Source organism: Panthera pardus, unplaced genomic scaffold (genome assembly GCF_024362965.1).
Source record: "Panthera pardus isolate Hobbes unplaced genomic scaffold, ASM2436296v1 HiC_scaffold_1, whole genome shotgun sequence".
NCBI classification, from domain to species: domain Eukaryota; kingdom Metazoa; phylum Chordata; class Mammalia; order Carnivora; family Felidae; genus Panthera; species Panthera pardus.
The window spans coordinates 8,735,853-8,750,477 of record NW_026526654.1 but is presented as its reverse complement, the minus strand read 5'-3'; the positions used below and the strand labels follow the sequence as shown (position 1 = coordinate 8,750,477).

The window sequence follows — 14,625 nt, the reverse complement described above, 5'->3', positions numbered from 1 at the left end:
TACGTTGGCGTGCGGAGCAGCCCGCCCTGCCTCCGGAAGTTACGCGCTCAGTCCCGCCCCCGGAGGATCCCGGGCGCCGGCCAGGGTTGGGTCTACAGTGCTGGTTACCCTGACCGAGTGAGCTGCGGTCTCAGCGGCTGTAGTCCTTGTTGACTCCGGCAGGTCGACGGTCCGATCCCCGGCCTAAGGTCGCCTGGCCGCTCTGTTTCTCGCTTCTGCCGGTTCCTTGAGGTGAACACGCCCGCAGACCTCGAATGGCCGGCCGAGACGGTGCTGCGCAGCAGATTCATTGTTGCGAATGCCTAGTGGACTTTGCCGTCGAACCAGCAGCCCGCGGGGTTGTGCAGTCGGTACCCACTCATGCTCAGTGCAAGGCTTCTCCAGTCTGCTGTTTTGACCTCCCATTCACTTGGAACTGAGGGCCCTGCGTTCTTTGATTTTTGAGAATATTCTGACTTCTAATATTTAAATAGTGACAGGCGCATTTTAGGGCATTTGCAGGTTTTTGCTTGTGTAGCAGAGTGATCCGTTAGTTGTGTTTAGATTTAATAGCCTCGAAAGAAAACTGCACAATTAAAAGGGTTAAAACTATATATATATATACATATATATACACACACGCAAATATATACACAAATATATATATATACACATATATAAATACACATGTATATGTGTGTATATATATATATATATATATATATAGTGTGTATATATACATATATATATACACACAATATATACATATTGTGTATACACAATATATATGTGTGTATACACACATATATATTGTTGCCTGGGCCTGAAGACTGTACCTGCCAAGGTACACTGTAAACACACTCCTGGGAGAGGGAGGAGGAACCATTCATCTTGTAAGGCACAATAAACAAACATTTTAGAATCTCTTTAAAAAAGAGCATTTTGGGGCACATGGGTGGCTCAGTCGGTTAAGCGCCCGACTTCATAATCTCACAGCTCGTGAGTTCAAGCCCCGCATTGGGCTCTGTGCTGACAGCTTAGAGCCTGGAGCCTGTTTTGAATTCTGTGTCTCGCTCTCTTTCTGTGCTCCTCCCCCCACTCATGCTCTGTCTCTCTCCTTTGAAAATAAATAAAAACATTAAAAAATTTTTAAAAAGAGTGTTTTATTCAGGTCTAGATTAGGACAACTTCCTGTGATACACAATCTTCAGTATAGGGTTATATACATATTTTACATTAAAAGTTCCATTTTATTAGGCAAAGAACGTTTCCAAGAGTTGCAGTCTTTAAGTTTCCAGTATATGCAGCGCTGTGTGACTTTAATCTTGAAGGAATCAGGGAAGTTTCTTACTTTTTCTTATCTTTTTGTGTTAAGAATGCACCTCTTTTGTTATTTTATTTAATGAAGCAGACATAGTGTGTGCTACGGACCTTGGTAAATGTTAAGTAGTTTCCGGAAGCCCAGGAGTAGGGTCCCCAAATGTTAAAAGCTGAAAATTTCCTTTACCTGGGAAAACACCTCCCACTCTCCCAAGTCCAAACTGTGACATGAACTTTTATCTACTAACACAACAAAACTTTCTTTGTGAAAAAGGAAAGTTGAACACCGCATTAAATATACAGAAAAAAGACAAACAGCTTATTTACAAGAGAAGAAACATAGATGTCCAATAAATAGTGAAAAAGTCTTCAGCCTTAATAGAAATACAATCCATACTCTTTAAGCCATAAATTTTAAATGTAGAAATGAGAGAATCTTTTCTCTGACCACTTAGTTTTACATATTAACTTTTGAGATTGCTGTTTTTCTCATTTTAGGCCTGTATTTTAAAAGTATTGTAATAATTACGTGTTGCTGCTGTATCAGTGTTACCAAAATAACTTTCAACTCTTATTACTGTTGTTACCCCTAAGGCCTCCCCCTGGAAGGTAGTGTAATTTGTACTCACATCACACAATTTCCAGTTAAAGAACTGGGTAGTGACCAGAGACTGATAGCAAGATAACAGTGTATTATTTCTTCAGTTGCTGAAGATCTGCCCTCCTGGGGTGGTTTGTCAATTTGTGAACTGTTTGCGGACACAGACTTGTTCTGAGCTCTGCTATCTGCAGATGGAAGTCCCTAGGGTCTGGACCTGGTTGCCAAGTGTGTGGATGCCTCTGGAGCGCTGGAGTTCTGAGTTTCTGTTATTTAAGAACCTTTTTTTTTTTAAACATTTATTTATTTTTGAGAGTGTGTGTGTATGTGCGTGGAGGAGGGGCAGAGAGAGAGAGAGAGAGACAGAGACAGAGACAGAGACAGAGGTTCCAAAGCAGACTCTGTGCTGACAGCAGCAAGCATGCTGTGGGGCTTGAACTCATGAACCTCAAGATCATGACCTGAGCCAAAGTTGGATGCCCAACTGACTGAGCCACCTGGGTGCCCCAAGAAGCTTCTGTGGAGCTTTTTACCTTCTGTTTTGAAATCCAATTTCAGAAACAAGGTTCATGGTGGCTGCAGGCCAGAATTTGGCTGTGGTACTTGGTTTTTTCCTCAAGTGTTAGAATGAGTTGTTTTAACAGAACTCTGAACAAACAAGCCTCTAGCGTAGGGCAACTCTTGGAAGCCAAATGTAGATTGTGATGGGGCAGTAATTCGGTCCATTTTAGTGAGAATTTCTCTATAAATGACAAAGTAACATAGCAACAAAATACCCTCTGCCATTATTTTGAATTGAAATTATGTAAACAAAGCTATCATAGAGTATATGGATAATTCAAATGAACTCCCAATTATTGAAACCTTAGTCTTAGAGCCTGTCAGTATATTGCCCTAAACCTGAAGTAACCTAAGAAAGCACAAATTAGCCTCATAAAACCCTGTACTAAAACTAGACCTTACAGACTTTTAAAGTCCACTTTAAGTCTCCTATTTAGGAGACTTAAGTCCTATTTAGAAACTTTAAGTCTCCTATTTAGCACATACTTCATAACTTATTTGGGTGTTTTCTCAATTCCTGCTAGATTCTAGGGTCTAAACTTGAAGTGGGGAGCAGGTGGATACAGGAGAACTAAAGTTGCAGCAAGAAGTGATCACCTCAGTGTCCTTGATGGAGGAGGACACAGCTGTGCCTGTGCGTATACTCAAAGCTGACACAGAATCACAATTGCAAACACAGTGCAGTCTGTGAACTGAAGGTCTAAAATCGTACAGAATTTTTGTCAGAAAAAGGCAGACTTAAATTTCCCATCCAAACTAGAGCATTAACGTACGTCTCAAGGAACATCAGAAGAATGACAGAGAAATAAATACAGACATTTACACAGGGTAACTGTGGCATTCTGTTTCTCAGTTTATAATTGTAAAGAGCTGCTCTTCACCTGCTAGTGTGTTTTTCCCTCTTAAGTCACATCTAGTCCTTCAATTCATTTCAACAACAGGGCTGCCTAGATTTAGGTGTCTCTGGTTTTCTGTCTTTCCCATAGAATATATAAGTTACTGATGTTAGTATTATAATGAAAGAATGATAACTTGTTCTTTGGGAGTTATTAGGGATAAACATTGTCCATTTTTCAAAGCAAAAAGTTCAAATAGCCACAGTTCTCACATTTGTCTTTGATACAAGAAGGGGCTTCTATGGAGGTCCATTGAAAGCTATGTCTCCTACTTTGCGAAGATCTGGCCTGCAGCTTGGATAGAGCAAACTGTGATGCTCTGGCCTTTCTGCTCCTTTTTTTTTTTTGACTATCTGGGCAGCTCTCTAGTCACTGAGAGTGGATTTTAGGTGAACAAGTGGCTGGAGTAGCTATAAGATCACCCCTCTCTGTCTTTAGGCCAGCCCCTGGGCCTTTCAGAGAGCTTTGTGTGTGGAAAGGGTGGACCTGTTTGCCTTCGCCTATTTATTTGGACTGCCTGCCTTGTTTTCAGTTTGTTGTCCACCTCTGTGATGGTTAGCACTGGCCTTACCAATATATATATTTTAAACTTATTTATTTATTTTGAGAGAGAGAGAGCATGAATGGGGATGGGGAAGAGAGAATCCCAAGCAGGCTCTGCACTGTCAGCACAGAGCGTAGCATGGGGCTAGAACTCACAAACTGATCATGACCTAAGCCGAGGTCAGCTGCTTAATTCACTGAGCCACCCAGGTGCCCCTGCCCTTGCCAACATTAAAGGTAGCGTTCTTATTGTCCCATGAGTAGTTGGAAGCAAACAGAAATTTCAGAAGTTCATAAAAAGGCCTAAGGGAGATAGATGTTTGTTCTGCCACAGAAACCAGATGATAGCTGTCTTTTCTGAGGCTACCAACTTCTTTTCAAAATTTAAAATGCAGAAGATACCACAAAACCAAAGACTATAGGGCCAAAACTTTGTAGTGTAATGTTTGGATTTACAACTTTTACCTAGACTGACATGTTGACTCACTGCTTTTTCCTTACTCCTCAGGAAGCAAGCCTTCCTGACTGTGGGGGTTCCTTGAAGTATGTCATGGATGATGGAGGACCCCAGGGCCATCCTCACTGTGACAGGATTTGTCCAATGCACCTAGGTGGCCACATGATTGATGTTTTCTCAGGAATAAAGCATTACATTGAAGAAGCTTACATAATTCAGAAGGTTTGACATGCTATGGAAAAAGAAGGGAACATGGAACTTGGAAATTAGCTGAACTCTAACTGTGAAGACACAGCTGAAGCTCTGGGAAATATTTTCTTGCTTGAAGTGGATCTATCCTTGCTTCCAGAGGGCAGCAGAGGAGGGGAAATCAGCTTGGACACATTTTTCAGGGCATCTTGGTTTGTTGAAAAAGAGGTACCATGATGCATTTTAATGTGCTTTAAGTTTATTTTAAAAGAAAAGCAAAGAGTGAACACCAAGCATGAATGCCATAGTATTTACTGCTTTCAACCATCTTGAACTGTTTGGTGCTATTCAAATCAAAGTTCTATAATAATGAGAAGGTCTATTCTACTGAATTACTGTGACTAGAATTAAACATATACTCAAATGCACACACTCACATTCACACCTCCATCTTTGAGCATCACTGCCATATAAACTGTAGTGAATTCCCAAACTGCAACTGATCATGTTATTTAATGAATCAGAAAGCACCTTTAAAATCACCTGAGGGATGTGGCGTCTAGGTGGCTCAGTTGGTTAAGCATCTGGACTCCTGATTTCTGTTCAGGTCATTATATCATGGTGAGATCAAGCCCCAGAGGTCATGATCTCATGGTCGTGAGATAGACCCTCACGTTGAGTTCTATGTTGGACTCCATGCTGGGAGTGTAGCCTGTTTGGGATTCTCTCTATTCCTCTCTCTCTGCCCCTCCCCTGCTTGTGTGTGCACTCACTCTCTCTTTTATTTTTTTTAAGTTTATTTATTTTTGAGAGAGAGAGAGACAGCAGGGGAGGGAGAGAGAGAGGGAGAGAGACAGAGAGACAGAGAGAGAGAGGAAATCTCAAGCAGGGTCTTCACTGTCAGTTCAGGTGCTCGAACTCATGAACTGTGAGATCATGACCTGAGCTGAAACCAAGAGCTAGATGCTTAAGTGACTGAGCCACCCAGGTGCTCCCTTCTCTCTCTCTTTAAAAAATAAAATAAAATAAAATAAAATCACCTGAGGGCTACAGGTCATTTTATTAATACCACTCCCATTGGGTTGTAGACATGTGGATGTGCCATTATAAGGTAAGTTAGAGTTGAAATATTACTAAAAACCCTTTTATTGAGAGCTTGCAGGAGAATCTGGGAGCAGTATTTTTTCTTTGCACCATGTAGAGCTCACCTCCACAAGGTTCTGTTCTCAAGTACTCAAAGAAGAGGAACCTTTGCTGGTGTGGATGGTGTTTCTGGTTGCCATGGTGATAATGGTTTGGGGATGTGTGGTGGTTGATGAAATAAATATTAACTTATAGAATTGAGTATGTCCCAGGTGCTGGCTTGGTATGAACTATTCTGCAGAGACAATGGCTGAGAATGAACAAAGTGAAAACCGGTCTGGAACACACAGGTAAGGGGTTGTGCAGAGTAGGGGGTAGGGGTCACAGCCCTGGCCAATTTACCTAGGTTTAGAAGGTGTGAGGGGTTGGTGGTGTTTCACCACAAGTAATTTCACAGAAGAATGGCTTTTGGATGTTGATGTATTTTGTAGTTGGTAGAGAAGTCGGAGAGAGGGCACCCCATCTGTCTGAAAGGATCTGCAAATCTCAATAGACATGACAGCCCGAGTGCTCTTAAGAAGGTACCTGGCTTTCACAGGGCTCACTTTGAGCCTGCACGCAGGACTGATTAAGACAATAAAAAGAATTGTTCTAAGGATGGGGTATTGGAAGAATGATGCACTTTGTAATCTTGGGAAGAGGGTGGATCTGGAGTCCACTGTGGAGTTACTTCACGAGAGTGGTGGTGAACCTGCAGCGTCTGGCTGATGAGATACCGGCCTTTTTTTTAATGAAGTATGGGCGTGGTTTCTGTGACTTTGTTCTAAGGGCTGGAATTTCCAAGGAGCAGGATTGTTAAGATGTAGGTTCCTGTAAGAGTTGATGCCTGAGGAGTGGGCAAGTCCCCTTCTGTTGCTGGGAAGTATGTCTCTAGCGGCTGGAGTGGGTATTACAGGCATCTGGTAATTGACGGGGTGGTTACAGGGGACAGCAGGCTGTTGTCACTCATGATCTTAATGGATGTATTCCTTATGGAGAGATGTTAGATTTTATGGATAGATGGATAGGTATCCTCATAAAGTGTGATTGTTGAGTTTAATAGTAGATATATTTTTATTACTTCTATCAATCTCCTTGTAGTTGGTATTCCAATGAGCCGTGTGTTACAATATTGCCTGCGTTTTATGTATTTGCATATTGAAAATGTTGATGACTCCCCTACAAATTGTACACTGGAACATCCAATTAGTTGTTAATACAGTTTTATTTTTGACAATGAAGTAAGTATCCTCCTGTGATTCTTAGCTTAAGCCAGGGGGAGGGAGCCCTGTTTGGTACCAGTAGTGAGTAATGATATGGGAAACTTTCAGCTGTTAATGTTTGTCGGCCTTGCTCCTGGGCTCCCCAGAGAAGCTACAATTTAACATTTACCAAGGTCAGAATGACCTGGCAGAACTTCAGAGCATGGACTCTATTTCTTCCCTGAGCACACATTGTATGTCTGCTTCATTAAACAAACATACAAAACAAACAGACAAAAAACCACAAAGGAGGATTTTGAACAGAAGATAAGAAAAGGAAAGAAACATCCCTGGTTCCCATAAGATTAAAGTCACATAGCCCTGCACATACCAAAAAGATAAGATAAAGTCTGTAACTTTCTGGAATGTCCTTTGTCACATAGATTTGTAACTCTCTATTGAAAAACCATGTAACCCTGTGCCAAATGTTCCTTCTCCTGAGCATTCTCTTCTTTGGGAATATTGTGTATGTTGGCAGCAGCCCTAACTTGAGCTCAAATAAAACTCTTTTTCCTTTCTCTTTAAAAGGGTTTCTTGGGGCGCCTGGGTGGCTCAGTCGGTTGAGTGTCAGACTTCAGCTCAGGTCATGATCTCACAGCTCGTGAGTTCGAGCCCTGCGTCGGGCTCTGTGCTGACAGCTCAGAGCCTGGAGCCTACTTCTGCTTCTGTGTCTCCCCTCTCTCTGCTCCTAACCCACTCTCATTCTGTCTCTCTTTCTCTCTCAAAAATAAATAAACATTAAAAAAAATTTTAAAAAAAGGGTTTCTTCATTTTGTGTCGATAGTACCATAGTCACTCCTGGGGTACATTATAACATTCTGTTGGGAGCCAAACTCGATATTTGTTATTGTGAAAGAATAAGGAGTCCATGAATTGTTTCATATTGTATCCTGTTTCATATTCCATGAGTCCTGGTCTTAGTTTCACACCTCCATGAATCACACAGTGTGTGTTCTCTGCAAGGGTATGTTTGAGACAAGGGGCAGCCTCTGTGCAGCTGGCCAACTCTAGCATCAGAATGCTGTCAGTAGGGAGTTACTGGGACCCTAACTCTGAACCTGTTCATGACACACAGAGTAAATAGATTCTAGGTTTATACCCTTTGGGGAGAAATTTTGTATCTATGATGACAACCTGAAGAAAATTTGTAACCTCTAACCTTTAGCCTACCCCCTAACCTGAACCCTGAACCTCGAGCCCAAACCCCAATCTGAAACCCTAGCCCTAAACCTTGAACTGCAAACCCAGACCTCTAACTCCAACCTGAATCTGAACCCTGAACCCAAAACCTGGACCTAAGCCCTGAACCTGGAACCCCTAACCCCTAGCAGTGTTAACAATAGCCAAAATGTAGAAACTATGCAAATGTCCATCAGTGGTGAGTGTATAAACAAAATGTTAAGGTTTAGACTTAAGATTTTATTGTTAAAATACACATGCGTTGGGGTCAGTGCAAGGCTTGAGATCAGGGCCTGTGTTTCATCCCCCTTTTCCATCTCTCTGGCCCTCCAGATTGGACAGGACTCAACCAGGATCACACATGCATCAGAGGTTGATCTGAACATCGGTCTTCTGCCCCTTCAGCCCTGGGTACTAAGAGAAAGAGAGTCAAATGTCCGCTTGGTCCCTGACTATTTCAGATCGAACTCAGACCCAGTCCAGCATTGTGGAGAGCCTCAGAGATTACACAGGATTCTTCCACCCTCTCACCTGGTGAGGGTGTTGCTGGCCACACTCTGCCTGGGCAGCCCTAGGTTTCAGCACAGCCCTGACCCACAGGGCACTCAATGGACATGTGTTGGTTTATATAGGTCTGAGTGCAGCATCCTATAAGGCCCCATGTGCAGCCCTTCTTGTGGAATGGGAGGGGCCTCCTGGCACTGGCTGTATCCCTGGTCCCATTGGAGCCATCAGCAGTAGACAGTCAGGTCTCAGACAGGACAGCCCTTGGCCTCTGACCATCCAGGCAGGCATCTGTGGTCCACCAGCTCAGGTCCTAAAAACCGCCATAGCCAATTACTGAGCTGACTATGCTCTTGGCAATTTAACAGGTCTATGGGCAGTGTAGACCGGTCCACAGGATGTTTCCATTCCCAACATCTGTGTGGTTGAGACAAATAACTCTTCCCTCCTAGCCTCCTATCCTGCCAAGAGATATAATAACCCTCCAAATGTTGAATGTGGCCTTGGCCACAAGAGCCACATAGCAGACTGGCCCTGTAGTCCTTGGCCTCTCTGTTGTAATGTAATCTTGGACATTTATACTTGTTAAGAATCAAGAATATAGGAGGAACTGTTTCCCAGCAGGCAGTTTCTCACTGAGGCTGCATGGTCTCAGAGAGCCACATGCATGACTCCAGGACCATGGCCTCCAGAAAGCCTGCCAAGTGTGGATTCTGTGCTGTGGAATAATCCTGGAGTCTCCCACTCCTTCACTGAGCACTAATTTCCTTACCTTCCTCACATGTGGTCTCTGCTCTTTGTAAAGGAGAGAGAAGAGATTCGAAGATGGGACAATTTGTTCTATGACAATGTGTAATTAATGTGGCCAGGGGCAGGTGTGACTCCTGGTCTCCTTCTGAGGGTTAGGGTTAGGGTTAGGGGTTAGGATTAGGGTTAGGGGTTATGGTTATGGTAGGGTTAGGGTTAGGGGGTTAGGGTTAGTGTTAGGGTTAGTGTTCCAGTTAGGGTTAGGGTTAGGGTTAGGATTTAGGTTATCATTAGAGTTTGGGTTAGGGTTAGTTTAGGGTTAGGGTACGTCCCAGACGGCTCCAGGTGCTGGACTCACCATAGGGCACTTGTCTCCCTGAAGGTCTGAGTCGAGTGGTCAAGGGAGGGTGCCATTTAGGGTTAGTCTTTGTGTTGCAAGTCTAGAGGCCTCTATGGGCCTATGGTCCGGTAGTCTTCAGGAATCCTCTTTTGTAGCTACATTCGTGGTTTTGAAATGATTCTGTGATATTTTAGTTTCCATGTCGAGTATTTATCCACCATTTCTCGATCCCATTTGTATTGTGTCAGAATGTGGAATTGGTTCCCTATGCGGAGAGGACCTTAGTTACACTTTGAATTTGGGTCAGGGAAGTTTGTAGCGCCCAAGTGATACCAGTCCTGTGTCTCTCTGCATCGATGAATTGAAGGCCCATGCATGTTGGGAGTTAGGTGTAGGTTGGGGGTTAACGATGAGGTGAGATTTAGCTTCACGTGTATACCGAAAGTAACAGTTAAGATTAGGTTTGGTCATAGGAGGCTCTTGGTGCTATACACCCAGTAGGGAAGTTGTTTCCCCGCAGGGCTGAGTGGGTGGTCTAAGGAGCGTCCCAGTGAGGCTGAGTTTTGGGTGCCAGGGTCACTCCTCGGTTAGACCTCAAGAAATCCCCTGTGGATCTCCTTCTGTCTTTGGAAATGACACGGTGATGTTCCAGTTTCCATGGCGAGTAATCTTCCTCTGTTTATGGTCCTCACGTCCATTGTGTCCTTAGACTTAAGAATGGGGTCCCCACTGGGGAAATCTTTAGCCAAGGTTAAGGTTCGGTCCATCGATGTTGCCAGTGCCGAAGTGACACCAGTGCCGTGATCACCCTGGAAGGCTGAATGAGGTCCATGATTGTGCGGGTCATGTGTAGGGTTAGGTTTAGAGTTGGGTTGAGGTTTAGTTTGAGCAGTATGCTGAGTGTCATGGTTTAGGTTAGGGTTAGGTCCCAGGAAGCTCCAAGTGCTTAAACTCCAGCAGCGTAGTGGTCTCCTCAGAGGATTGAGTATAGGCCTCATTTGAGCGAGCTGTTCAGACTTAGTCTTTGCCAAGGCCAGCCTCGTGTGTGTGACATCTTCAGTTTGGCCTCATCAACCCCCTTGTGCAGCTCCATGCGGGCATTTGAAATGTCATGATGATGTTCCATGTTCCATGCTGAGTAATCCTGCACCACTTTGGGCCCTTTGTTTGTGGTGTTCTCAGAGATAGGAATTGGGTCCCCAACCAGAGAGATCCTTAACTAGGGTTAATATTCTGTCCAGGGACTTCACCAGTGCCAATGTGACACCATTCCTGTGTGTTGTGAGCATTGGGTTAGGGTTTGGGTTTGGGTTTGATGTTAGGGGTTAGGGTTACGGTTAAGGTTGTTGTTAGGGGTTAGCGTTAGGGGTTAGAGTTAGGTTTATGCATTAGGGTTGGGTTTAGGGTTAGGGTTACTGTTTAGGGTTATGGTTAGGGGTTAGGGTTTGGAGTTAGGTTTAGGCATTAGGTTTGGTTGGGTTAGGCTTAGGTTTAGGTTTAGGGCTTGGGTTTGAGAGTTAGGGTTAGGTTAGGGTTAGGGTTAGGGTTAGGGTTTTCATTAGATTTAGGGTTAAGGTGAGGTCTAGGTCTAGGACATTGGTTAGGGTAATGGGTCGGTATTTGGATCAGGGGTTAGCGTTAGGGTTAGTGTTACAGTTTATGGTTAGGTTTAGGGTTAGCTTTAGGTTTTTTATTTTTAGGGATAGTGGATTAGGGTAGGGTTAGGGCTTAGGCTGGGGGTTAGTGTTCGGTCCCAAGAGTTTCCAGTCGCTGAACCCACAGCTTTGCCGTTATCTCCCCGAAGGGCTGCGTTGAGGGCACAAGGGAGGGTCCCGGTCAGATAGTATTTGTGATCCAAGGCCGTAGAACTCTATGGGCCAGTGGACCGGTATGCCTCAGGAATCCTCTCGTGCAGCTGCAGCCGAGACTTGGAAACGACATGGTGATGTTCCAGGTAATATGCCAGGCGATCCTGCACCGCTTATGGACCCCAGGCGAGTGGTGTTGTCAGACCTTGGTGTTGGGTCCACATGGGGAGAGAGCCTTAGCTATGGTTAGTGTTCTGTCCAGGGACATTGTCAGGGCTGACACGACTCCAGTTCTGATGTCCCTTGAGGGCTTAAGTGAGGGCCCATATGATGGCGCGGGTCCAGTGTAGTGTTAGGGTTCGAGACAGGGTTATGTTTCGGTTGAGGGTTCTGGTTAGGGTTAAAGTTAGGGTGAGCGTTAGCGTTAGTTCCCAGGAGGCTCCAGGCGTTGAATCCACAGCAGTGCATTTGTTTCCCCGAAGGTCTGAGTTGAGGGCACAAGGGAGGGTGCTGGTCAGGAGTAGTCTTCTTTATAGCAAGTTCATGTTTACCTGAGTTGAATGGACTCCCTGAGTCTGCCCTCAGCTCTGACCGTGCTTGAGGCTGTTCTGGTTATAGTTAGGGGTAAAACCCGGAGAGAGATACGCAGGAAATTTCATGGCGGCTAAGGTGGTAGACATTGGAGAGAAAGTGTTCTGAACCTGGAAGAGAACAGTCTCATTTCTCCCAATCCACAAACATCTGCCATCTTTGTTGTCTACCACTCTTCAGCCGCCTCCTCCCTTCATTGGGTGCTTATAAGCAGGCAGGTGAGCAGGGGCCATTCCCACTTGAGGGGGCCTTCCTGAGAGTTGCATCTTCCAGAATTTGATCATTGCAGGGCGACTTTTAGTAGAGTTTTGAACAAAAATGCAATAGCCATTTGACCAGTATCACCCAGGTAGAAGCGCAGCACCACTGCCAGCAGGAAGTGACCTTCTGGTTGGACCTGATGCTGCCCAGAACCTACCAGGAGGGTAAAGAAGCTGATCTAGACTCAACACAACTTGAGCTTGTCCACTTTTGGGGCTTACACAACAGAGCTTTGAGGAAACAGCCTTTGTGTTATAGCCTAGTACACACACACATCTGTATGGGTATATATGTGGCCAAAAGAGAAGTTTCACAAAACACTTCTTACATGTGATGTCTTAGGATTTCTTTAAAATCGATCTTTGCCTCTGTAAAATGGATATCACAACCTAATAACCTGATTTCACAATCCATTAGGCGGTCACAGTAGCTAAACAACACTGTTCTGATGTATAATTTATCACGGCAGCATTGAGAGTTCTTTCCAAATGAACATCATACTTTTACCTAATATCACATCTTACTGTATTATTTCTATCTGTAATGATTAAATTATCTGCTAATTGTGGAGAGTTATTGACACAGAGTGGTATAGGCATTTGGGGGAATCAATAATCTGTCCCTAGTTAAAGCATTACTAAACTGTGGTCGCAGAATTTCCATCTGTCGCCTCTGTCCCAGGGACTTCCTGCTATTTACCCAAGGATTCTTTGCTGGTGTCTGTTTCTGTGCTCTGGCTGAGTTTCTCTCTTTTCCCTGTCACTTCCTTGGGGCTTGATTTGCCCTTTGGGAATGGCTTCTGCCACGTTAAACTTCCCCTTCACCTCCTACATTTTCTCAACCTCTTTTGCTTTCTTAGGCATCTCTTCAACTGCTCTGGTTCTCTCTGCCTCTTCCAGTTGGTTCGTTCGCATGAGCTAAATGATTGTGGACTCACTGTTAGTACAGTCACCACACATCATCACTGGGATGGCTCGGCCCATAGCAGCTTGTAAAAGCAGGGCCCAGGAAGAATGGGCAAACCAAGTAGGGATAAAGAAGTTACCCTTCGGTAATGGAAGACTCCATATGACCTAAGAGGCAGTGTCTGTGCTAAACACTTTCCTGGAATGCTGGTCAAGTCAATTCTTGGCTTTAGCAGATAGTGCCCTGCAGTTAAGAGACAAAACATACCTAATGCCTTGTTTCCTGAGATTATTTCAAACATGAAGCTAATAATACTTACCTTGTATATAGAAGCTTTGGGTATTATGACAGTGGTAAAACACCTCGAAGTTCTCATAACCTGTGACCTTTGTCCTTACTTGTCTTAGTATTCTGTTGCTACATAATAAATTACTACAAACTTATTACAGTAAAACCTTGGATTGCAAGCAACTCATCCTGCAAGTGTTCTGCAAGACAAGCAAACATTCCTAATAAATCTTAAGTTGATAAACAAGTGATGTCTTGCAATACAAGTTGTACATGATGCTGAATGTCACGTGATCACAACTGAGCCAGTGGTTCTTGAAATTTGTTTTGATTATACGAGTGCTTTGGATTACAAACAGTTTTCTGGAATGAAGTATGCTCGCAAACCAAGGTTTTACTGTATATTTATTATCTTATAATTTTTATAGATGACAAGTCTGGGCATAGCATCTATGAGTCCTCTGCTCTGGGTCCCACAAAGCTGAAATAAGGAAGTTGGCTGGGTTGTGTCCTCATCTGTAGCTTGGGGTTCTGTAAGTTCATGCAGGTTGGCAGAGTTCAGTTCCTTGTGCTTGTCAGACTGAGGTGCCAGTTTCCTCATTGGCTGGTTGGTGGTTGCAGTCAGCTCCTGGAGACCACCCTCAGTCCAAGCCATGTGTGCCTCTGACAACACAGTAGCTACTTCTTGAAGCCAGCAGGAGAGCCTTAAATAACATACAACCTTACATAATATTCTATAATCATGGGGGTGGCCATTTCATCATATTTGTAGGACCCCTTGCTAGGGGAGGGGATCGTGCACACCACATACACAAAGAGGTGAGAATCTTGGGGCCATCTTTGAAACCTGCTTGTCATATTATCACATTTATCATGAATCCAGCGTAATTGCTGAGGATTCTCTTTACTGATGCATGATAGAAAAGAGTTTCATCTCTTTTCATTTACAATTAATTGTTTGGACTCCACCTACCCTAAAAGCAAGAAGTCCTTTTTCTCCCTTGAATGCTCCCCTCTTTCTCCACACAGATGTGCACACGCATACACACACACACATGAGCACACACATATTGG

At 44.0% G+C, this 14,625-nt stretch overlaps 1 long non-coding RNA gene across 1 annotated transcript; it reads left to right on the top strand.

The window, feature by feature from the left end:
* Positions 1-66: 66 nt before the first annotated feature.
* Positions 67-6,906, top strand: LOC109264017 (uncharacterized). The gene is made up of 3 exons (XR_002078531.2): positions 67-346; positions 2,983-3,092; positions 4,406-6,906. It is a non-coding gene; the product is annotated as an uncharacterized LOC109264017 (long non-coding RNA).
* The last annotated feature ends 7,719 nt before the right edge of the window (positions 6,907-14,625 follow it).